This window comes from Chinchilla lanigera, unplaced genomic scaffold, assembly GCF_000276665.1.
Source record: "Chinchilla lanigera isolate Chin_1 unplaced genomic scaffold, ChiLan1.0 scaffold00048, whole genome shotgun sequence".
NCBI lineage: Eukaryota > Metazoa > Chordata > Mammalia > Rodentia > Chinchillidae > Chinchilla > Chinchilla lanigera.
In genome coordinates this window covers 12,559,362-12,583,204 of record NW_004955449.1, presented here as the reverse complement: position 1 = coordinate 12,583,204, position 23,843 = coordinate 12,559,362, and the positions used below count along the sequence as shown (strand labels likewise).

The window sequence follows — 23,843 nt, the reverse complement described above, 5'->3', positions numbered from 1 at the left end:
TAGAGTCATGTTATTTTCTCTTAATTCTATTCTATAATCTTCAATCGAAAACTGTTATAACTTGGATTTTAAGTGTTCCTCAAAGCCTAGGTGTTGCAGGCTTGGTCCCCAACTGATGGCACTGTTAGGAGATGGTAGAAGCAGGAGGTGGGTCCCAGTTGGAGAGAGGAGGTCATTGGGGGTGCTTTGTGCCCTGCTCCTTCTCCTCTCTCTCTCTTTCTCTCTCTCTTTCTCTCTCTCTTCCTCTCTCTCTTTCTGCTCCCCAACCACCACAACATGAGAAGCTTTGCTCTATCACATGCTTCCTGCAAGATATTCAGTGTCATCTCAGGTACAAAGCAACAGGGCCCAAAGATCTTGGACTGAAACCTCTAAACCCATGAACCAAAATAAATCTTTCCTCCTTGTAAGCTGTTTTTCTCAGGAAATTTTGTCACAGTGACAGAAAGATAACACAAACACCATTTTGTGGTTGTGAAGAGCTGTGCTATGGTTTGTGTCTAGATGTCCCCTCCAAAGCCTCATGCAATCACAGGCGTGGGGTTTTCAGAGGTGGCTGAGTCTAGAGTTTGTGATTGATTCATGGTCCAATGCTGGGATTAAGGGTGTGAGTGCTGTACCCACCCTAGGGCAGGTAGCCTGTATGCAATATAAAGGACAGAAAGAAGCTTTTTCTCTCTTCTCCTCCCCTCTCCTTCCCTCCTCTCCCCTCCCTTCCCCTTTTTTCTCCTCCCCTTCCCTCCCCCACCCACTCTTTCTTTTTGTGTCTTCTGCTTCCATGAACAGTTGCCCCTCTGCCATGTACCACCCTGCATTGGAGCAAGCAGATTATGGACTGAAACCTCTACAAACTGTGAGCTAAATGGACCTTTCCTTCTTTAACTTTGAGTGTTGGGTATCTTGTCTCAGCAACAAGAAAAGTAGCTAACACAAACTGTAATGATTATATTCTACCCTGTTAATTAACTACTAAGTTAGCCTGTCACAATTCCCTGGACACTGACTGATGATATGAAGCTGTTAGGCCAATGATAACAGACTTTAAGCCAGGCATGGCGATGCAGACTGGTAAACCCTGCACTTGGGAGTTTGCTTCAAGAGGATCACCATAAGTTCGAGGCCAGCCTGGGCTACAAAGTGAGGTCAAGGCCAGTCTGAACTACATAGTGAGACTCTGCCTTAAAAGGATATAAAACACACACACACACACACACACACACATGCACGCACACACACACACACACACGCACACACACACACACACGCACACACACACGCACACGCACACCAGACTGCTTTCTAACTAATGGCACAAGAAGCAGCATGAGGCATGGGCAGCCTGATGCTGGTTCAGTTCCTCCTTGTCCTCAAGTCCCACAGAGGCACTAGAGAGGGGCCCACATGGATGCTTGCACATGCAGTAGGTCACATTTCAGGTAAGAGATGCTGAATTTAGGGAACTTGAATCTTTTGTGCTGGACAGCAATTATGCTTGTTTTTGCTCCAGGGAGAGACACTATCTCTCACTTCAAAGAGTGTTTGCTGTACTAACCTCCCTGAAAATGCATTCTAGGACAAAAGACAGTCTGAATCTCTGTTCCTAAGACATTCAGAAATGTGAAAGACCCATAGGAAATCATCTCCTACCCATAAGTCTGTTATTGCACCTATAGAAGCTAAAAATGCATGATCTTAACACTCCAAGAATTCCCTAAAAGAGCTCAATTAGCAGATGTGGGATTATAAGCAAAGAAATCCACTTTTCAGTGCTTCTCTTTCTGTGATTATAAAATAGGAATGATACCTTCCCACTCAATGATTATTTTGAGAAATAAAGGAAAAAGAACAGTTTGACAAATGCTTTGAGTCTGATGATGGACACTCTAAAATAGGAGAACATCATATACAAACATACTGGGTTCTCGTCACACATTTTATTCTCTGATATCTTTGGAGGATGTGTGATAAACACATGGATATTTTATTCTGATTAAGTGGAAATACTGACTGTTTCTGGTAAATGCTGAACATAAGTTTAAGCCATTAATTTCATCAAACTATAAAGTTGGCTAAACACTGTTCTCATTGAAATCTCTGTTTAGATTTTTTTTAATTAAATAAGTTTTCTGTCTCCTTATCATACAACTTTGCAGCTGGGAAAGACTACTGGCCTGTGATCTTTGAGTCCTTCTTACAGTGTCTTCCCCTGTCACCCTCTCAGACACGTGGCTGGCAGGCCTCTATCTTTTCTGTCTTCCAACTCAGGAAAAGGGCTCTCTTCATTCGGTCTTAACCTCCTCTCCACTGTGTGATGAATTTGGGCATAAAGTCCAGCAAGACTTTATAAAGGTATAAGAGTCATAAGACTATACAAACTGACTTTAAAAGTTCATTTCAATGCAAGTATTGAACGTGCAGCATTATGTGGTTAACTCTTCTAGTGATCTGCCAATAGACCTTCTAAATTTCCCTGAAAATTGTTTATCTATATGTACTATACATGAGAATGCCCAGGCCCACACTCCATATCAACATAATCAGAATATCTGAGGATGGATCCCAGAAATATGCATTGTAATATGCGCCATAGGTGATTTTGACAGCCACTAAGATTTAAGAAGCACTCCAGTAAAATAATCACCAATAGATTTTCAATAATTATGTTTTATCTTATTATACCATCTAAGACACAAAGCATCTACCATTAATTGAAAGGCAAGAAGGCATGATAAAAAATATTTTTAATGAAATACAATTTCAAAGAACCAAGTTTATGTTGATGACACACATACATGGCCTGATTTTATTAAAAGATAGTCTAAGAGGATATAATATTCAACAATAGGAAGACAGTTATCTAAAGTATAGTATATCCATTCAATGCACTGTTTTGTAGTTGTTATACACGATCATAGCAAAAACTATTAAGAAATATAGAAGGTACATGAAAAAATTTTCAGTGAAGTAACAAAGTTACATCTATGTGATTGTGACTGAATATATTATGTGCTCGGAAAGAACTAAAAGAGGAAAGGTCAGAGTTGTAAGATTATACATAAATCCTCTCCCATTTTTTCAAAAATAAATTTCATGTTGTACTTTTCTATAATTTAAGCTAAGCAAATAGACCCTGGCAGAGCTTGTGAATCCTAAGTGCAACCCCTGCCTGACAATTCTAAGAAAATTAACAATACTATTTTGCAAATCTTATGAAACAAGAGAACAAACGAAGGTGGCTAAGTCTGTGTACCTTGATTTCTGAGCATACATTTCACATTAATCTCATACCTTTCCAGTGATAACCATCCACTTATAACACGACTTCTTAACACACGTCTCACACTAGAAATCATATGTGCTCCTTCCCCTCCCCCTGCTTTCATATATCTGTATCATATATCTTCCATCCACTGTATCTCAAAGTGTAACATAGAAATCCACTTTCTAGAAAGTATCTGTATTCTCCTCCTCTCAAAACCTATAGGTCATATAGCCAGACCTCAGAATTGAGAATATATTTTTCTCTACAGTACAAAGGTCACTGATTAATCTACCAAAAATGGACCTATTTTTGTTGTAGTTGTTCCTCTTCTTAAGATTTCAAGTTAGGAAAAAAAGAATGGTGGGGGTCAAACCCTGGGCTTCGTACAAGGGGCAAGCAATTCACCATTGAGCCATACACCCCAAGGCCTCATTCCTTTTATACACAATACTTTATCTTCTGTGGGGAATGCCATGAAATACCGATCAGGATGTGAACTACACAAAAGCACTGGCAAGAAGCTGAGCAGTGGTCAACTTCCAGCCAGAATTCTGCTCACCAGATATATTCTTTTGATACCACTGCATAATGTCTGGAGGGGAATATACATCCCTTATTGGTAGAAAAATTCTGCTATTGTTTGGCCATTTCAAAGCTCCTTCATTTGCATGTGTTTTTCAATGCATCAAAAATGCCTACCCAGCAAATACTTTACTATGACAAATGATCTATGCATATGCAATTTTTCATTTTTTAGTGATTTCTTGACTGTATTGGGAACCAAAAGAACTATATTCCTAGTGTTTGATTTCTTCAGTACACACAAACGCCTGAACACAGTATGGCTTGTGTTTCCTGTTTAAAGGTAACAGTCTTCAACTCCAGCATCAGTCCTACCCAACCACAATTTGAAGGAAGCTCAGTAATAACAATGCAAGTACCTCTGGAAATTACATAGCTTCTTCAGTATATGAAGTAAAAAATGCTAACTTGATACTATGTACCTATAATAAGCCCTTTCTATTTATGATCTTCTTAACTTCAAAGATAGTATATGCATGTACCTAACAATACCTAGAACACTTGTGTATCAAATGAGTCATAAATATTATCACCATTGTTTCTCTAATATAAACTCTGAATAAAGAAATCAGTCAAACATTAAAGTGGAGGTGGGGAGAACACAAAATAATGCACCAAGTAAATTTCAGACTAGTTTAAAAAAAGTATGCTTTCTGCTTAGCTAATACTTATCCAGATAAACAAATGTGCACATGAAGTCCAGTGTTGAAACCATGACCTGTGACTTTCCTACACCTTTACAGCTCCCCAGACCACCATAGACTGCTCTTCTTGCTGAACCCATTTTAAAACTCTTACCAATTCTTTAGTCACTGAGAATCATTCATGTTTAGCGCCTTCTCCAATTCAGACCTAGCAAAACCTAGGCTTCCACTTTAGTTCTTCAATGTTTAGTTTCTATTTTATGGAGTTGTCGTCAAAAAACTCTATTTTGTGGAGTTGTCAAAAAAAATTCCCTCCAGAGCTCAACCTGAGTGATTTGAGCAGTATTGAATACATCAAATTATACGGACAAGGAAGTCCCAAAATAAATCCTTTAGAACAGTGTGTTTTATTCAGTCCCATCAATTATTCAGAAATACAAGTCTCAGGTACTCATTATGTGAACTACTAAAGATGAAGCCTGAATAATCTCTGAGAGTGTGGGAGCTACAATGTATGGAAAGTTTCCTCTTCTCACCCATCACAAGTTCCAAACCTGACGTGCTAGAAACAAAACAGATTAACAAGTAAAAGTATGCAAATCAATTTAATAAAATTCCCTGTGACACAGAAGCCTTCAGAAATGAAGACCAAGGGAAAACATCTTTTTATGGACAGTAATGCAGAAATAGGATCAAAGCTTTAAAAGTTCTAGTCTTATGGAAATAAACTGGGGGGTGGGGCGATCTCAGCAAGACATATTTGTTCAAATTTTTCTTGGCGTCTCTCTCTCTCTGACATTCCCTAGTATAAGGTAGGATACCTGTCCTGTGAGCATCTTCTGACTACTTTCAGGAAAAGTAGTTTAGAGAATTATTTTGTGGTCACCTCTTGGAGGGCAAAGGCATGAGAAAGTCAGTGTGATGGTTAATGTTGGTTATCAACTTGACTAGTTAAGAGATGCCTATAAATTTGGTAAAGCACCCTTCTGGGTGTGTCTGTGGGGATGTTTCCAGAGAAAATTGGCATATAAGTTATCAAGCTGAATGGGGAAGACCCTGCCTGAACATGGAAAGCACCATCCAATAGGTTTCAAACCCAGAGAGAAAAAAAGAGTAGAAGAAGGAAGGTTGCACATGCCCACAGAGGTCCAACTCTACTTGAATAGGTATGGTTTGTTCCTGCTACTACCCCCTGTGGACATTAGACAGCAAATTCTCCAGCCTTTCAGGTTTTTGGATTGACCAGCAACTGGTTTCCCTGGCTGTCCACTGTGGGACTATTCAGCCTCTAGTTACTTAGGTAAATCTAATAAATCCTGGCTGATAATTACTATCCATCTCTCTGTACATATATAGATATATGTTGACGCTATTCCTCAGGGGATTTCTGGGTTAGCATGTTTTAAGTTCCAAAAGAGTCTATAATTCTATTCCAGTTCCACCTAGGTCTAACTTTAACATAAGCTCAAACACCATTTATCTTATTGAATTTTCTTACGCATCTCTAGACCTGGGCCAGTCTGACCGTCCACCTGTATTTCCAGAAACCATCAGACCAGAATGAGCAGCTTCATGGAAGATGTGGGAATTGGACCAGCATTTTGCTCCTCAGCTCCCCAGAAAAAAAAGGAGAATATCATAGAATGGGAATAGCTAAAGAATTAGTAGAAAAAGAATGAGGAGAGTGTGGGGAGACAAAGATCATTCATTGCCTACTGTCATGGTATAATATACAGTTCTATACACCTCAACTTTGTTTCCTATGCAATTTAACTGTTCTTTTTTTTTTTTTTTTTTGCAATTTAACTGTTCAAGGTCTGAGGTTTAGCTCAGCAGCACAGTGCCTGCCTGGCAAGCACAAGGTCATGAGTTCAATTCCTGGTACTGGAAAAAAAATATATAACTGTTCATTTTTAAGGAAATAATTGTCATCCACGTACTGCATGTAGAATATATCTTTATGGATACTAAGAAACATGAGATAGCAAGGCCATCTGCCCTCTGAGGAGCAGCATGCCGCATTGATACAACATATGTATGAGGATCATAGGCCCTGGAGAGAGATGTACCTGAGTTCAGACTCCTGGATCTGCCACTTCCTATCAATGTCCAAGTTACCTAATCTCTGAACCTGCTTTATCTTCTGTATCTAAGTCACAGAGTGTTGTGCAAATGAAATGAGAAAGCCTAGCCCTGCCCAGAACAGGCACACAATAAAAGTTAGCTTCTTGTTCCTTTCCTTCATTGAAATTTGCAAAGTAGGTAATAAGGTATTAAAAAGAATCTCTACATTTCCAAGATTAGCCTTTTGTGGAGCTGCTCCACTTCAAGGCAATCTAATTAACACCCATTCTTCACCTTTACCCATGCATTCAGCACTTTCAACAACAGTTAATCACTAGCAGGAGGTCGCAGAGCAAATCCAGGTCTCCAGAGTCTTAATCCCAATTTATACCTCTGAGTATCTGTTTGTATAGAAAATCTAAATAGAATAACAATGCAATAGTTTATTTGTGGTTTTAAAAATATAGAAAGACCTTCAAATTTGTGTTCCCTGCCATCTTAATTTCTAACACATTAAAAAACACTTCTAATTAAGTATTTACTGTAGTTATCACAGTCATTTATATAGTATATATTTATGCTATATAGACCTGTTTTTTGTGAATTGTAAATACTTAGTTTTCCCCTGCAGGTCTTTAAAGAAATAAAATGTCACAGAGTTTGCAATGCTGAAAGCATATAAATGTCAACTGGGGAAATTTTTTAAATGCTGATGCTTGAAATAGCACATTATGGCCGAAGCATGCAGCAAAGCAAAATCATTCACCTCATAGCCAGGAAATAAAAGAAGAGGAAAGGGCCAGGTTCCTACAATCCCCTCTGGGGACACATCGCTACTGACCTAAGAGCTTCCCACCTGGGCCCGCCTCCCAAGCATTCAGCCATCTCCCAGTAACACCACCCCATGGACAAAATTTTTATACATGAACATTCAGAAAGCAGTCAAGAGCCAAACCAAAATACTAGTTTTGAAAATCAAGACATACCTAAACCATGTTACATGTATCATTCCTTTTGCACTATGTTCTGTAGACACCCAGGTATCACTGGAAAGCCAGTTTCTATCTCTGCACTGTTCCATCTTCCTTCCCTGTGTGCTGGACCACATCAATATAAAATAACTACAATTTTCCCAGTCTATCTATTTCCCTTCCTTCTTCTACCTGCTGGTCCACAGTAACAGATTCTATCATGTCCAAGTTAAAATAATCCTCTTTTACCTGCTAAGGAAATGCCAATTTTGGACAAAAAGAGCTTTTTCAGTGTTTCTAGCTTGTGAATCTGGTCTCCATCCAATTGTTACAGAAAGCTTTATACAGTAAGTGCTGCATTTATGAGCCGCCCACACAGTATAAGTTCCTAGAAGTGGAAAAGTTTCTGAATTTGTCAGGGTTTAATTCTGTCACCTTTTCAGATGTTTGGATGACTTTGTAAAGAAGACAAAACTATATTTTTTCCATGCTTTACAACTGGGTTTAATAACATTAAAGATGAAACCAAAGGAAAGGCTTTTGAAATTAAAGATGTTTTAACTTCTGTGTTGTTTACTAGTAGGCAAGCTGTGAAAGCAGGGGCAGAGTTTTTTCCTGCTGAGTCATGACAGTGGAATGAATCAGAGTAGAGCAAACTCAAGGCCATAGACAGCAGAACTCAAGCAGGGGAGGAGCAGCAATCAGGCCCAGATTATACATTCAAGACTGAAAGCATTAAAATTGACATTAGGAGTACAGCAGAAATAGTTCAGGAACCCAGGCTGTTTCAGTCTGACTATCACTCCAAAATCAGGAACACAGCAGATCAAAATCAGGTCATTATTTGAGGATCCACAACACAAAAGACCAGAGGAAGACAGATGTTAAATAAAGCCCTTTGATTCTGGCCTTCTCTAGCAAGGAAGCCTAAAGAACAATAACCAGATCTTTTGGAAATCTCTTCTGTTTTCCTAGCCTACAAAAATTACTGTTATTTTCCCAGTCTATCCATTTCCTTGCCTTGGGGAATCATGCTCAAAGAATAGTGGCAGTCTGCAAGGCTAATTCTAAACACCAAACTTGTCCAATGCTGTTGACAGAAGCAATAGTTTGGGGAAACAAACCACACATCAAACTATCTTATTCTGTTATACATATACACAGAATCTAAACATTCTATTGAAATTACCTCAATAGTAAAAGTACCTATGAATGCAGAGAACAATATAAGTAGAATTTTCCTATTGTTTCTGCATATCAGCTGAAGTTTTGGAACAGAGAAAAGTACTAAGATCTTATATAACACATGAATTTTTAAGGTATCACACAAAAAGCTGATCCAGAACTTCAAGCCCCCAAATCAAAGGAGGCAGGATGGTGAACCCTCACAAGCTTACCGTGGAGGTTTCCCAGAGAGAAATCAGGGCATTGATTGATAAGTCTAGATGTTTGATAAGTTTACCATAACAAAATACCAGAGCCTAGATGGTAAAACAACCAGAATTTATTTGTCACATTTCTGAAAATCCAAGATTTAGATGCCAAAGAGCTGGGTTCCTCTCAGGGCCATAAGGAAAGAAACTTTCAGGTTTCTCTCCTTCTCTACTATTTCTGCTGTACTGCTAATGTCAATTTTAATGTTTTCAGTCTTGAATGTATAATCTGGGCCTGATTGCTGCTCCTCCCCTGCTTGAGTTCTGCTGGGTGAATCTTCTCCCTGTAATTCAGTCAGACTGGTGTCTTTATAGGAAGAAGAAATTTAGACACATAGAGACATCGGGGGCACGCCTGCACAGAGGAACAACCATGTGAAGAGGCAGCAAGAGGACAGTCATTTGCAAGGCAAGGAGAGAAACCTGAAAGTTTCTTTCCTTATGGCCCTGAAAGGAAACCAGCTCTTTGGCATCTAAATCTTGGATTTTCAGAAATGTGACAAATAAATTCTGGTTGTTTAACCACCTAGGCTCTGGTATTTTGTTATGGTAGACTTATCAAACATCTAACAACCAGGTTAAGGGAAAAGGGAGCGGGCTCTGTGCTGATTAGTTTAAATGTTATGCATCTTATCATTGCACAAACTTTCTGAACTATATACCTCCAGCAATTTTTTGTGTGTGGTCGTAGGGATTGAGTTTGGGATCTTCACATTAAGCTATATTCCAAGTCCGTTTTCAATTTTTTTTTATTTTGAGATAAGGTTTGACTCAGTCACTGAGTTCCCTGGATTAAATTCAAAGTTAGGATCCTCCTATCTCTGCCTCCCCCAGTGTTAGGATGACAGGCATGCACCACCACACCTGACTCTTCTATCACATTTTAAATTAACCTTAAAGGTCAACTTGGACATTAATTCATCCTCATTTTAAAAATATTACCATTTTTTCCAGAAGAAAGAATGCTTCTCATAACTTGGATATTAATTCATCCTTGTTTTAAAAATATTACCATTTTTCCAGAAGAAAAAATGAGCTTCTCATTCTTCAAATCTTCTACCACATAAAGTTTGAAGTTCTATATCCTGTTAGTGTATCTTATGTTAGAAATATCAGTTTTTCTCCCTACATAAAGACAAGTAAAATTTTTGCATTAACAGAAGTATACTTCTGAAAGGAATACTGCATTCATGGTTTTAGCCATGTTTCTGAGGCTGGAAGAATGAATACTCTCAGAGCCCATCAAAAGTTTCATACCATTTATAGAAAGTTTCAAAGAGGAATGGTGATTAAGATACAGAGTGTCAATGTCCTCCCAGTCTCTTGGGAGGATTTATAGCCTTCAATTACGTTAAGGCATAATATCTACCAGTATAATAGTTCTCCTTCATGAGATAGTTACATTTTAACTGGGGTCAAAGTCTTATATCACAAATAAGGGCTAACCTATTTCAGACATCGGTCCAGGAAGATTTAGGGAGTGCCAAAACATTGGTGGAGACTATACCTAAAAAGATATTTTATGTTAATATCACTTTCACTGAGTTTCAAGTACTGAAACTAATATATGCAAGTAAAGCTATCATTGAACAATGATATTATTATAAACAGCTAAGTTAGGTAGAAATATTATAGGCAGTCAGACAGGGCTGGACCCTCAAACGAGTCAGTGCCAAGCATGAAAACACATTATAACTGTGAGTGGAGAAGCATTTGTTGAAGGTCACACCTCAAAATAAAGACAGAATGACCAGGCCTACAAGCCTCCCCAGGGGATAAGATAATTGATTTCACTGGTCCAGTGTAGTCTAGATAGACATCAGTCACCTCAGCGGGTGACCAAGATCCCCTGATCCATCCCCACGTACACTTGTTATGTGACCTGCATCCCTACTGGATCAATATTACCTAAATGATTGTATTTGTAATCTTATTCATTGATCATACTTTGGACGCACAGTGTACCCTGTAGGGGGCCAACCTACAAGCTTATACCTGACCAACAGGCGACAAAGATAAAACTCAAAGAGACACAGAATAGATTAAAATGTGGGGGACCAGAGAGCTCTTGTCTCCCTTCAACAAAGAGCCCTAGTGACTGGTGCACCTTGGCTTTAAACGCAGGCACAGGCACAAGCAGTAAGTGTAAGACAGGATTCATCCGTCTCCCACCAGGCATGGTACATATCTGAGTGAACAACAGAATTTCAGCTGTATTAATTTTCCCTGCAGAGTGTCAACACACCACACTGCCTTTCTCCCTATTGCCCACAGAAGAGGCCAGTTAGGCCTTAATCTTCCTATCTGGTCCCTCATAGTACCCACCTTGTGATTTTGTACCCACCTTGTGATTTTGTTCTATAACACTTGCTTTGAGAAGTGGGTTTGCTCGCAATCCACTTTTGGGTCCCCTCCTGTGTCTCAGGAGCTATATTCTCAATAAATGTTTTTCTACTCTTAACCTCTGTTGTTCTTCAAAATTCATTATTCAGATTTGGGGAACATGAATTCAGAATATCTGGCATCTACCAGGTTGAGAGTTACGTTATTTCCCCTACATCAATATAACAGGGTATAAAAAAATAATCCCCTGTAGTCAAAAGTGTGCCACTAAAAATGTACTGCTTCCCTGATTCAAAGCCATCTTTTGTTGTCTGCAAAAATGGAGCTAAAACACTGGAATATTTCTCCTTTGCAAAGTCAGCCAGTGTCAAGTTTTGTCAGTGTGGAGAGCTGAAGCATCACTATAAAAGGAACTGGGTTTTCCTTCCTGCGTGGACTGCTTTTCATTTATTTCTTGTTCTTACATCATGGCTGCCACATGCACACATTTGGGGTTTATCTAGGAACACTTACCACCAAGTTGTAGTGGCACACACCTGCATGGCTTCTCATCGAATTTCAGTAGCAACCCTATGGACATCTTCCCAATGAAATTCAAGGGTATCCCTAAAGTCAGTCTTCCAGCCCGCACCCCGCTGCACTCTGTGGATGAGTTCTGGCTTGGGCAGCCTGGCAAACTTCACTGCAGGCCAGTGGTCCACAGTCACACTTTTTCCAATATAGTCTGAAGTCCAGCCTAGGGGGGTGGGAGTGTTCTTTCTCACACTTGTTCCTTGTCTATATGCCTCCTTAGAGCCCCAAGGAATTCTTCGGGGTTATGTTTACCTCTTTATACAGCATCATCTGGTACAATTAATAATTCTAATTCTTTATGTTCAACTCCTCTTCTTCAAATGAGTAAGTAATGCATTTTGCCTCTTGATTGGACCTTGAATGATGGGCATTGGGGCTGGGAGAGCTTGGGAGGAAAAGACTTTCATTCCTGTAGAATAAATTTTTAAGCCACTGATTTAAAAACCCAGCCAGTTCCTAGTGGTTTAGTGGTAAAAACATCACACCATAGTGATATATGTGCACCCATGTTTATAGCAGCGCAGTTTGTAACAGATAAATCTTGGAAATGAACCAAATACCCACCAACCAAGGAACAGATAAAGAAGATACATTTTTTATGTAATGGAGCACTACTCAGCCATAAAGAAGGACAAATTTGAGGCATTTCTAGGTAAATGGATGCACCATGAGACCATACTCTCAAGTAAAATAAATCTGACTCATATGTGTAAACATCACATTGTCTCCCTGGTATGAGAAACTGAAAAGAGTAAATAAGGACCAAAATTCACAATAGATACTGTGAAATGAGAAGAAATTACTCAAAAGGAAAGAACTAGGGTGGGGGAGGGGAAAAGGAATGAAGGGAAAAGGGAAAAAAATTTTTTAAGAAAAGGATAAAATGGAAATAAAGCTTTGTAAATAAGGAGGGAAAGATGGGTTAAAGGGAGGAGAGAGGATTGGGAAAAATAGAGAAATCAAAATGTATCATGTACAGGTACAAATTCCCTATGATCAATATTATAATTATGTATATCTAAAATGTACAAAAAAAATATATATATATATATAAAGTTTCATGCAATAACCCTCCTCCCCAAAATAATACCAGCCAGGTATGGTAGTGCATGCTTATAATCCCGGCACTCTGGGAAGCTGAGAAAGGGAATCTAAAGTTCAAGCTCAGCCTGGGCTTAGTGATTTAGGGAGATCCTGCCTCAAAGTAAAAAGGGCTGGGGTGTAGCACCTGTGAAGGCCCTTGGTTCAATCCCCAGTGCCTAAGTAAATAAAAAAGATAAAAACCCAAAGTATGCAAAGAACCACAGATCATTTGACCATCCACCAGGGTTAGCTATTTTAAATGAACCTACTATCTTGATTGCAATAAATGAAATGAACAAAAATACAATGAGCATTCAAATTCTAGAAAAGTAAATTCTCAAAGTTTCAAAGAAAAGTAAAATCCTTAGGCAAACTAAAAATTCAAATCTAAATATACAGAGGCCTTAAGCAACTACCAAGTATCAATATTACTGTACCAAAATGGTATCTTCTGTGGTTACACTAAAAATTATCTGTGGAGAGCAGGAAAGAGGAATATTTTTGGAAAAACATTAGCACAAAATAGGCCACAAACAGGAGATATTGGAAGCATAAGATCTGCAGTCATGGTACATTATGCATGGTATTCAATGTCCCACACTTAGAGTGGTGAGGAATGAGAATCATATTTCTCTCATCAGCTTGTTTGTAAAGATCAGTATATAGGGCCAGGACTTGTCACATGACAGTTTCTTTGTAGAGGATATTTACTTTTTCTGAATGTTTTATTAGTATATGTTTACAATACATGATAAGTCTTAGTTCATTGTGGATAACTGGTACATATACAGATTGCACCTTGATCCCCTTTCCTCACCTCCCTCCTGTCTTCCCCATTGTCAGACCCCTTTCCATCTCCACAAAATCTATCTCCCTGTTTTCTACTACCTTTTACTTTGCTCTTTATTATACTTCAAGGTTCTCATATAAGTCAAACCATTAAATAGATGACCCTCTACATCTTAAATATTTCACTTAGCATTATGGTCTCAAGGTGCAGCTATTTTCCTACAAATGACTCAAATTTATCTTTCTTTGTGGCTGAGTAGTTCTCCCTTGTGGATATACCATTCATCTGTTGGTGCACACAAAGGTAACTTCCAAGACTTAGCTACTATTAGTTTCACTGCTATAAAGATGGGCACCTATATATCATTGTAACATGATGTCTTTAACTCTTTTAGGAAGATACCCAGCGGAATTATAACTGGGTCTGATGGAATATTTATTTTTAGCTTTTAGAAGAGTCTCCATACTGCTTTCCATAAGTGGTTGCACTAGTTTACATTCCCACCAACAGTGTAGGAGAGCTCCTTTTCCCCCACAACCTCATCAACATTTGTTTGATTTCTTGAGTTTTTGATGATGCCATTCTTTCTGGAGTAATATAGATTCTCAATATTGTTTTGACTTGCTTTTCTCTACTGGCCAAAGATGCTGAACATCTTTTCATGTATTTATTGCTTTTCCCTAAGTCAATAGCAAAGGCTAGGGAATTGTAATGTAGTGATGGGCTTAAACTGTTCTATCTTACCACAGAAAGGGGGTAGAATTAGCTTCCCAAAGCATGCAAGACTTTAAGGGAAACAGGAAAAGACAACACAGAAGAGGCATAGAAAAAATTACTTGTTTAAATACTTTAATTTCCTTCCATTTCATTTTTATGAAATATGTATATTAATTCATATTATAATTTCACAGAGACAGTGAAGAAGACTATAGCAAGGAATAAACTATTGGGTTAATAATATCCCTTAGTTGTTGTGGGCTGATCATGTCTGCAATCTTCTGAACTAGTGTATGGAGAAGGCTAAATAAAAAGAGGCAAATGGAATGATTTCAGGGCTCCAGGAGGATCAAAGCCCTCTCACGGAATTCAAGGTTCTCTTGGGGTTAAGACCAAGACCTTCTCTGGGTGACCTGTATTTATTAGTTATCAGAAGAAGGGAGGGGAATACTCAAGAAGGGCAGAACCACTCAAAGACTTCTCCAAGTAAGGTATTAAATTAATCCACACAGGAATGAGTTGCCTGAGGCTATAGTATTTATCTAGTTGTGGTTGGACCCAGGTGTTCTTGGCTGTGATATTGTTTTATCCTTTGAGGCTTTCCAGCTCCACCATTACAGGCCTTAGTAGAGATTAGTGACTCACAGAGTTTCACTTACTATGAGTCCACCACTCATTTCCAGACAAGCAGCCTAGGCTTTGGACAGATTCACAAGTAAATATAAAAAGACAATGACTTAATTTAAGTCCTGCTCAGGGCTTCTTTATAGTGGTCTCCATCAATAAACAACAATAACACCCTCTTAATTTAGTCTCACCATGTCTCAGGATTTTAAATGCTTTACATATCCTCATTCATTCCTTCAAAAAGCCACCAAATGTTTAAGCAAGTTAGTCAAGGGTGGAGTTAGGCTTTGGACCATACTCAGTATGACCCAACATCTGTATGCCTGACTTCCCTGCTGGACTGCTTCTCTATGAGTAGATGCTTTTAAATTCCTCCTACATGCCGCAGAGAGAGCCACTGAGCCCAGTACTACGGCTTCTTCACCTCAAAAGTGATCAGCACGTAGCATTTGATGAATGAAGAACTAATGATTAAATGAATGGCATGGGAAAGAAGTGTTCCTAGATTTCTTTTCTATTCCAACAATGTTTAAAATCTGAAACCCAATTACAGGAGAGACAAAGCACCCAAGCCGTTTACCCATAGAATAATTAGAAATTTTTCTCCAATCATATCCCTCTGGGCTTCTAGATCTTAATAGCATCTTAAGATTACAAAGCCAGAAATAATCAAGGACCTTGTCCTCACTGCCACTGGAAATCTGTCAACACCATCAGTCAGCTGTTGAATACTGAGAAAATCAATTAATCTTTTCATGTCTCAGTTTCCTCCTCTTTGAAGTAAAGGATTCAACCAGCCTATCTAAAGGATAGCATGCTCCCACACAAAATCACCCCTACACTTCTAGCACCACCTCAATCTTTCCCCTTCAAACAATAGCTTGTGATTTTACTTGGAACTTGTGTTTATTGAATCTTTCATTGTTGATCTAGCATCCTACTCAATACAAATTAAAAAGGAACTTAACTGGTGAAGCACAGAATAAATAACACACAAAGAACCTTGAAATCACTCGGCCAGCTTTAGCTAGTTAATCCTCCCAACATCTCCTTGGAGTCAAGCTAAGCAGTTTTCAAAGGTCAGATCTCATTGAAAGTCTGACTTATTATATTAAGGTCATAGGAATACCCAGAGCTCATGGATTATCCTGTCTCTTGTGCTTTTCTCTTCTTCTAATTTGTCTCACAGCCATTGTGCCTTGGAGATTACAGATGAGCTAACATATTTTTTATCTCCTTATGTATAGAAAATCACAAGTATGAACTATAAATCCTGCTAGTATTAGGAACTGTATCAGTACTAAATTATTATACTGTGTGCTCACATAAAAAATTATTGATAACCTTAGGCATCTCTTAGCACTTTCAATTTCATGAATTTATAAATCCAGAAGAAATATATTTTAGGCAATACAAATGTGTTTGGTGTCGTTTATAAATTCTGAACCCCCATAAATGAAGGCCTCTAACTTCTATTTTATCCTGCTACCTAAACCACGTTTCCAGATTTCTCAGTTGAAAAAAAAATACCTGTGAGACACATTATCTTGGTTGGTAATTCTCATTAACATTAGACAAGAGAAATCCCAGTACACAGATTGAAGTAAAAGGGTTATTTGACAATAAACTGAATGTATTGCTGCCTTGGCCACTAAAAGAGAAAGTAGAATGTATAATGCCTGAAATACTCTTCAATGTAAGATGCCTCGTTATGAAATTCTGTCAATCTACAGATATTTATGGAAACTCAAATATTTTACCTTGTACCCTATGGAAAATACCATGTATTTTTTATAAAACTTACTATACACAACAAATTAGAAACAGAAAAAATGAAGGATGAGTAAACCTTCAGAACAAAATGTGCACTGTCATTTTCCTTGAGTAATGGTAATGAACCTGCTCCAAGGCTGTCCTATTTTCCTAAATTATCACTTGAGTAGAAGGCAGCAAGTATAATTTGCTCCTTCCATTCTCAATAAAAGCTCCCTTTCACGTCACCCTGCATTCCCCCAATTTTTCCTCACCACCCTCTTGCTGTGTTCAATTGTACTATTCTTAAATGTTCATCCGAAAACCAAACTGGTAGGTAATGAACAGTGAGTGATTAATGGTGATATAGTCTCAGTTTATTAATTTCTTGTCAAGCTGTAAGCTCCCAAAACACAGTGTAAAATGTAATAGAATAATAGAAAAACATCTGATTTTTTTTCTCTCACCTCTAAAATTGTATGCTATCAGATAATGAGAGAATCCACATTCAAGCACGTGATAGATATGCCGACTGCACTATAGTAAAGTTGTTAAGAGCGTGGGCTCTGGACACAGATGCCAGGGTTTTTGTCTAGTAGCTTTATATCAAGTTGAATAATTTCTTTATGCCTTAGATTTTCTATCTTTCTTCATCAGGTACTTATCAAGACTAAATAAAGTGATATACATAAAGTATTTAGAACTGTTCTAGGACCAGAATGCCATATAGACATTATTCATTATTATTGCATCTGAGATGTAAATCCCCTTTCAAGGCTCCCAAACGATAATTATTCATCATACAGTATTTGATATTTTCTCCCCAGGAAGGGGCAACTTATTACCTCCCAAGGTGACCTATCTCATCTTCTGACTATTGGAATGTTGATCTTTCTATAATGAACCGAAATGTATTTTCTTTATCATTCTTTTTTTTTCTGTTTTTTTTTTTTTTTTTTTTTTTTTCTGGTACCAGGAATCGAACTCATGACCTTGTGCTTGCCAGGCAGGGGCTGTGCCGCTGAGCTAAATCCCCAGCTCCTATCATTCTTATTCAGTAGCCTGAGGCCTGCTTTGAAGCTATGAGGAAAATTCAAATTGTTATTTGAATACAGTCCTTTCCTCCCCATTTTATTTGAACTAAATATCTTCCATTCCTGGAATCACACACAAATAACATGGATGGATATTTGATAACTGCTTAATATTTGATCTTAAAGAGTGGTACCCAGAAAGATGGGTCAGAAAGCAGGGCTAGCACTTCCCCCATCGAAGCAGGAAATGTCAGGTCTATTAGTCCTAGGATTTGTTAGCATCTGCATATCACTGCCTCAAGTAAAACTCCAGTCAGTTTTACCTGACTACTACTAAGTTGTATCTCATCAATCCTTTCTGGCTCATGAGACTTTTTTCCTGTTTATTGTTGTTATTGTCATTTGTTTGTTTGCTTTTTTGTAGGATGGTGGTAGGAAGGGAAGCAGTAACCAGACAATGTTATAATTATTCCTGTTAAATTTTATGTTGGCATCAGCCTATTATTTGAGTTGTCAAGATATTTTTGGATTTTGGTTTTATCAACATTTGTTTCAACATATATCATTGTGTTTCTTTTCTTGATAGGCAAAAATATATAACTGTTATATAATTAAGGCAGAGTATTGGAAAATCCATGCTCCTGTTTTTTTGTTTTACTCCCATTTTCAAAAATAATAGGCCTAAAGTACATCTTAATCTGTACCTTACAGATTCATTTTTTAAGGATAGGTACAAAGACCATTAAAATGGCATCTACCATCAAAACTATTTTTTAAAATCCTCTATAATGCTAAAAAATTCAGTTTTAAAGAAAATGTTTACCTATAAAGATATGGAAACAAACAAAAAGCCATATGTTTAACTTGAAAGAATCAGAGTGAATTCATTGAGAATATAGAAAGGGGTATAAAATCAATTTTCAATCCTTGATCCTTTTCTTCGTTCACTTCCTGGGTATCTAAGCATCTCATCACGTGTAGCTCTACTCCTGAGAACTGCCTCTCTGCCCACATGCCACCTTATGTGTATTTCTACTTTCATCTTTGTCACTGAGCAGAATAAAATATCGTCTGCATTTGTCTCTTCCTTAAGATCATAAGCTCTTCAAAAACCAGCAGAGCATTTCAGTAACCTCTGCACCCTAACAAAGAACCTAACACATAATAGGTTATACACGTTTATTAAACACATAATTGAATAAACATACCAACTACATGTCCCTACTGATATCAAACCAATCATTAACTGAGGTACAGTTCATGAATTGTGAGGAGTAAAGACATTTCCTCCACTCTGGCCTCCCTTTTATTTCCACCATCCATTCACTATAACCAGAAATTCCATTTAATTTTAAAATTAAAACAAAAATGCAAGTATCCCCACTAAGGAAGCAATACTTTGGCATAAATTTGTGGTAAGTTGAAAATCAGTAATATCAGTACTCTCCAAAGGGCACAGTTCGTATAGGTTGAGGAGGCAGAAAAAGAATACTCACCACCCCTGCAGTCCCAGTCCTCAATTTTCTTTTTCTTTTTCTTTTTTTTTTTTTTGTTGTGCTGAGAATTGAACTCAGGATCTCACTCTTGCCAGGCAGAAGCTGCTCTGCTGAGCTATATCTCCAGCCCCAGTCCTCAACTTATAATGGGATCTCATGTCTTAGGTCAACCCTGTCATGGCCATGTGCCAACAAAATCCTGCAGCATCACCCCACCAGCAAGGAGGATCTGGATGATTTTGCTGTGTTCACCAATGCCATGCCTAGAGCACAGCAATGCCATGCCTAGAGCATGGAAACATCCTGCAGATGCTTATTTTGATCATCTGAACCTACTTGCTGAAACACCCACCCCATGTAACCAAACTGCAAATCTAGTTTCTTGGCCACAAGTAGCTGTGTGTCCCTCCTTCAGCAAGGAGCACGTTCCTGAGTCCCAGTCAGCAATCAAGAGACCTGGCTTTCTTGCCCTCCACTTTCCCCAGAAGACAATGCTATAGAGGTTTTTTTTCTTAGGAAAGCCTTCCAGCCAGACCTGCACCAAGAACCCTGCTATTTTGGGGCAGTACTCTCTTCATTCTTTGGTTAGCAGCCTCCTTAGCCATTTACGTCTGCCTGAAGGGCAATCTGCCTTCTGCCCTTCAACACACGGGTTTGGCACATTGGTCGCTGTGCACTAAATCATGTGAATCCTGGTTTGGTGTCTGTTTCCTCCTTCTTTCATCTAGTAATTTCGGTATTTCTATCAGCCCTGACCCCAAGATTTATGACTTTGAGAAGAAAAATGTGGGTGGGGACCGGGAGCAGGAAGAGAAGCCACTAGAGACAAAAAGATTTTTTAAAACAAAGTCAGTCTGCCTCCCATTCTTTACCTACAGCCTAAACTGGTCAGTAGCATTTGTTTTAAATTGTATGTACTCAGGTAGAATTTCTTTAAAAGTATCTTTAGCTTCTCTGTCATGGCTTCAGGAGCCTCTCTCAAGCAATACCTTGCCAGGCTGAGGCCAACGTCCTCAGGAATAGCCAGTCCTTGAGGAGTTTGGGTGCCTGCCACGCTCAACTGCCAAAGTGACTGTAGGGAAGATGAGAACAGAAAGACCAACGAAAGGTGCATTTTTCAGTTAAGACAGGAGTGCTTCTGTTTTAAAAAGAAAACCCTGATGATTCACAAATGTAACTCTTAAGTAAATTTTCCTTTTGCCAGTAGCGATCTCATTTTTTTGTTGTGTTGCTTTGTTTTGCTATTTTTGAAGCATTAAATAGATCTTATTTTTACATTTAAGGTTTGATATTTCATCAGTAAGACAGTTACAAACACATGGGCCTAAAAGAAATTTAATAATTGTATATTTGATGAGTAAAAGGAACATTTTTATTCACAAGCTTACTCAGCATAATACATACTCCTTAAATTATTTTTACAGAATAATTCATAAGTAATACCATCTCATATTTATTTAAGATATAATTTAAGAGAAGGCAGTGCTTCAAATAGAAAAGGAACTGTGCTAAACAAGCAGAGCTGGAAATTCTAGCTCTTTGAATCACTGGTACTTTGGGTGAGGCCCCCTCACACTTCTCTTCTGGATTATGCAGGAGTTGAACAAGAAGATCACTCAACTGCTTTACTCCTTTTCCATTTCAAATAACTTGCTACACCAAAATCATAATACAAAAGCAAAGTTGAATGCAAAAGGCTCAGATTGTAATCTGAAGATTGCTTTTAACTTTCTTTGTTACACTGAGCGTTTACCCTCTCCTGTTTCCTCATCTGTAATAAAAAGGAAATGGAACAGATGGTGTCTACGGACATTTCTAGCTCTAAAATTTTATAACAAAGAAAAATGTCTGTGGTGCACATGCTGCTTTCTATTTGCATGTAAAACTTGATGCTTTGCTCCAAGTAGCCTGCGACAAATACATGCATTTGTAAAGCATCTCCCCAGTGTGCTAGAACATGAACAATGAACCTTAGTTCTCAAAGCAGAAAAAAATATCTTAAGATCCTTCTTTGCATTACTCCTCTTCTAAGCACCTAAGATCAGACTCTGGAATCCAGCAAAAAGTATTTTTATTAGATGCCATCCAAATGGCTTCTGTAAGCCATGAAACAAGGACTGAACTCAAATTTGGACTTTGCTTGCTGTTTATAAATATATTGCTTAAGTCAAAAAGTGACTGAAAAACCGTTTATCAAACAAACTTACTTTTAAATGGCCTTACATGAAAACATGCTTCCTCCAAAATTATTTTTGTGTTTTCAATTTCTAGCTTTTTGTTAAAATGCCTTAACTAGTCAGGTTAAAGTATTTTTGCTTCAAAAGGAAGTCAGGGTTACAGTCATGGGTGGTTTACAGAACATTTTCTGGTAGTTTTTGCTTCATTTCAATATCTTGCCAACGATTGGCTGTTGATAGCTACAAAAAAGGAAGTCTCAAGACAGGGGATTTCTCAGTAGAAGTTCCCAGTTCAACACAAGGGAGAGCTTAGGACAGCCTGGGCAGCACTGGAACAGGCTGTACAAAGCTTCCAGAAAGTGTAACTGCCTACATCTTTAAAAAGAAATAATCTGTGAAGGAAGACTTGACACCTGAAAAAGAGGTAATCAAATTTTATTGGTTCCTATTGATTCCTAGCAAGGTGGTCTAGATGTCTTAAGTATTGCGGGTTTGTTCCATTCCTGCATTTGCTGAGTAATTTATGACAGAATCTAAAAATGGCTTTGTATTCACTGTCATAGTTGGAAATTTGGCTGTAAAAAAAGGCCAAGACCCAAGGAGAACTTAAAATATTGTGATCTTTTAAATTTCTTGCTAAATCTGAAGATAAAATTTAATGAATCTAACAGGAGTAAGTTTGTAAAGTTTATGTCTGTAACATAAGTCTTCTCCAATGAGTGATTTTTATGACATAATATAAGATTAAAAGAAATTTGATTTATGTTAAGTTGTATATATCTTATTAGATGGGCAAGTAAATTCATTCTGTATATATTCATATTTTTGGTTTTATTTTTTAAAATCAATTCTAACTGATCCAGTGTGCCTATTCAAACACTAACTCAAGTTTAGTACTTTTGTACTTCTTAAAAAATACATGATAATGAATCTTTCACTCCATTAAAGTATTAACTTTATACACAACTCTGAACTTCCCATTTTAGAACATTTAAATTTATAGAATTATAGTAATCTAGTCTCATTCTATTACTAACTGGCCCTTTTATTTTTACAACCAAAAGTGAATATTAATATTTTTTAGTATTTTCTTATAAGTAATCCTACAAACATTAATAGTTCAGAAAGATTAAATATCAAAATCCATTATCTATATTGTTATATTAATAGATATCATTTATTGAGAGCCTGCTGAAGGAAAATGATCACAGGATCTTCCAACTCTTAAATGGCAGAGCCAGGAAAGCCTCAGATATAAATTCACATTGCTTCTTTTTCCATGGCTTTCTATTATCACTGTCCTACCTTCTTACAATTCTAAAACATCAGTTGTCTTGCTTAAACTACAACATTATAGATATTATAGAGAAAAAGATGCTGACTTCACCAAGGCCATAAAATAACTACATCATTTCTAGAAACCATCTCTCTTCTCATTTGCCCACCCTCATGCCATCACTCCCTCCAGGGCACACTTCTGTGAGTGTAGTTGGACACACGAGTTTGCCTGTGGTGGAATACAGAGCCTTATTTTTGGTCCAACCTTCCTAAGATTCCTGCCCACCAGCCAACTGGAGCTCTACAGCAATGTCCAGTTATTGGTCTTAAACATGTATGATAATAAAACAAATGATTACCTGGATGATTCAAAATAAATCTGTTAAATTACCCTGAAATAAATTTCCTATTGAAATTTCATGAAACTGATGGACTAACTTGAGCGAATTGAAGGTTCTTTATAATATAGAACCTTCTTGCCTGTGAACCCACATCTTTGCGTGCATTAAAGCCTCAGTGAACATAATTTATTTATTTATTGTAAAATGTATCCCAATATACTTTGTTTTATCTTCTTGCATGTATAGTAGGGTGTTATCTTGATAGGATATTCTTTCTACTATATTTTCTAACCAATTCCTGCTAGCCTCTTGATTTCATAATTCTACCTTCCATCAAGCTATTTCATATTTTTCTAAATTATTTTGAGTAATTCACATGTGATTCCCAGATGGAAAATATATAAATGTGTCTCCTCCCCTCTTCACCTCGTGGCATTGGCCAGAATTTCTGGAATGAGGTTTAATAACGGAAGAGAGAACTGTCAACCTTGTCTAACTTCTGACCTCAGTGAGAATTTCCCTAGTGGTTAACATTTTTTAAAATGACGTTGGCTGTTGGTTTCAGATATACTTACAATAAAAAAATAACTACCAAATGCTAAAAATCTAGTTAAGAGGGGGAGAGAGACTTCAGGTTAAAGTATATTCAATATCTTTTAATATCATTAGAAACAAC

The 23,843-nt window shown here is 37.7% G+C and overlaps 1 protein-coding gene across 6 annotated transcripts in view; it reads left to right on the top strand.

Moving 5' to 3' along the window:
* The first annotated feature begins 21,840 nt into the window (after positions 1-21,840).
* Positions 21,841-23,843, top strand: part of Tank (TRAF family member-associated NFKB activator) — a 91,162-nt gene continuing 89,159 nt past the window's right edge. For all 6 annotated transcript variants that reach the window (XM_013518758.1, XM_013518755.1, XM_013518754.1 and 3 more), the window contains exon 1: positions 21,841-21,972. The gene's annotated coding sequence lies outside the window, so the exon portion shown is untranslated. The remainder of the gene's footprint in view (positions 21,973-23,843) is intronic.